Here is a 2,359-nt window from a genome sequence, read left to right as displayed (position 1 = left end):
CTCTTACAAACAACACTGTCACGGATGTTGTAGCTTCATTTTTGTGCCTATCCACAGTTATTTATTTAGGTTAAGTTTGGAATTCCAATGTCAAATGAAGTGCAAATTTTAGGATTTTGATTCCTAGTGTCAAATTATCAACCTGGAAAAAATTTCATCCGTTGTCATTCCCACCTGGTTTCTGGGAGTCCCCACCTTTTTTCCAGAAATGGGTTTCGTTATTTTTTTTTTTGAATGACTAAATCTGATAAATGAAAAATTATGCATATTTAACATTTTTCATTTTTTTATTACAAAGGACATTATGTTTAAAAAATATTTGGGTTTCTGTGTTTGTAAATTGCCTGATCATGTCCTTTGTTTATTGTTTTTTCTTTTTTTTTAAAGATTTATTTATTTATTTTAGAGAGAGAGATCATGCACAGCAAGGGCAGAGGGAGAGAGAGAGAGAATGTCAAGCAGACTCTGCACTGAGCGTGAAGCCCGACTTGGGGCTTGATCCCACAACCCTGAGATCATGACCTGAGCTGAAACCAAGAGTTGGGCACATTATCAACTGTGCCACCAAGGCACCCCCAACTATTATTTTTTCTATTGAGGTGCTCATCTTTTTCTCATTGATTTTTAAAATTTATTAAAAAACTAAGTTTATTTCACACATGTATTTTTGTCTCTCCACCATTTCCATTTGATCACCACGACTACTTTGTTCTGTTGAAGCCTTCCATACATATTTAAACCCAAGCAAAAGGTGGAGTTGTGCCTTTAAAAACTAAACAGGCATTTTGGGACGACACATTATTGGCTGTGCAGCCTGGACCACATTTATCAGACACGGTAAGGAAAGTTCTCACTCTGCATTATAAAAAGGACAGCCAGAGATCAACTGTTACAGAAATAAAATGAGATGGAAAATTTTAATAAGCCGTTTAAGCTGTTTCCTTTAGGAGACTTCCTCCACTCCAGAGATCTTGAATAACCTGTGGGTCAGTCCTCGGGAGCTGTGCTTCCTAGGATTGATGAGCTTGGCTTTCTCTTCGGAAAGACAATCACCTTTCTCTATACTTGCTTGCATTTTTGCTTGAATGTCTTCTACAGAGCTAGGTCCATTTGATGTTTTAGGAGTTTTTCTCTGCTTTCTTTCATTCTTTCTTTCTTTTGAGGATTCTTGACCTTTTGATCTTGGTGTTCATGGTTTTGAATCTTTTTCACTCCGGTTTGATTTTTGTGCATTTGTGGCTGGAGTATCTCATATGGATTTCTTTATGGGAGTGTTTTCTCCTCTATTCCTCCTGCTCCTCCTTCTCTACCTCCTCTTCCTTCTTCTTCAGCAGCAAGTTGGACTTTTTTGTGTAGAACTTCCAAGGGCTGCTTGCTCTCCAGATATACTTAGGAATTTCACTTCTCTTCATCATCCGATTCTGTGTCTTTCTCCGGCACTAAGTGCCATTCATTAATATGGATGAGCCCCAAACCACCCCTCAACCACAAGCCCCAGGGGTTGTTATTTCAAAGCCCAAGGGAGTTCATTGCCTGTACAGACCTTTTCAAAGTTGCTAATGTTATTGGACTACCCTCCTAATTCCTTGTGTCTGCTCCAACAACGTGCAGCTCATCCTTTGCACTAGCCCTTAACCTGTTCTTCGAGATAACTGGTACTTATTTTATTCGTTATCCGCCTTAAAAAAATCATCTGTGTCAGTCTTAATTTACAACCAACACGATAGTTCTGGGGCCTCAGCGGGCTCATGTCCGTCCCCATCACATCATCAGTGGGGTGGTGGTGTGCACAGAGGTGGGAGAGAAGTCAGGCAGAGGAGGTAAGCTACTGCTGCTCAAGAGAACAGTGGTGCACAACAGAATTATACCAGGGTTCTTACTGACTTTTTGTTACTTCGTGTGCATTAAGCGTACTTTGTCTGTTTTCTGTGTTATCAACATGTTTTTCTTCATTGGTTGTTGGCTTTCAATTTTGTTGGCATACTGTTACGATAGTGACTAGTGACTTGTTGCAGTTCCTGTTTTTGTTTGCTTGTTTGATTGCTTTTATTTTGGAGGCAGTCGCCTCTGTTACCATTGTGATTTCTGTCATTGGTATCATACTTAGAGAAGCCACCCCCATCCTGAGGTCATATAATATTTGTCCATATTTTCTTTTAGTCCTTTATCACTTGATCTTAATCCTGCAATTTATTTTACTTTATTTTAAATCTGCAGTTTATTTTGATGAAAGGTCTCATCTCAGGATACAACTTCAAAATATTTCAGTTTGTAAAGCAGCCAGGAGGATGGTTATTGACCACTACTGTCACTTTTCTGTTGTGAATGCATTTGCATGCATCATGTCTATATTGCTAAA

At 39.0% G+C, this 2,359-nt stretch overlaps 1 pseudogene; it reads right to left on the bottom strand.

The window, feature by feature from the left end:
- Positions 1-929: 929 nt before the first annotated feature.
- On the bottom strand, positions 930-1,750 carry LOC112808530 (nucleophosmin pseudogene; annotated as a pseudogene).
- Positions 1,751-2,359: the final 609 nt, after the last annotated feature.

Source organism: Callorhinus ursinus, unplaced genomic scaffold (genome assembly GCF_003265705.2).
Source record: "Callorhinus ursinus isolate GAN/ISIS: 27379988/994484 unplaced genomic scaffold, GSC_fseal_2.0 scaffold39, whole genome shotgun sequence".
NCBI lineage: Eukaryota > Metazoa > Chordata > Mammalia > Carnivora > Otariidae > Callorhinus > Callorhinus ursinus.
Note: the sequence above shows the minus strand (reverse complement) of the source record. Positions and strands in the feature narration are given on the sequence as shown.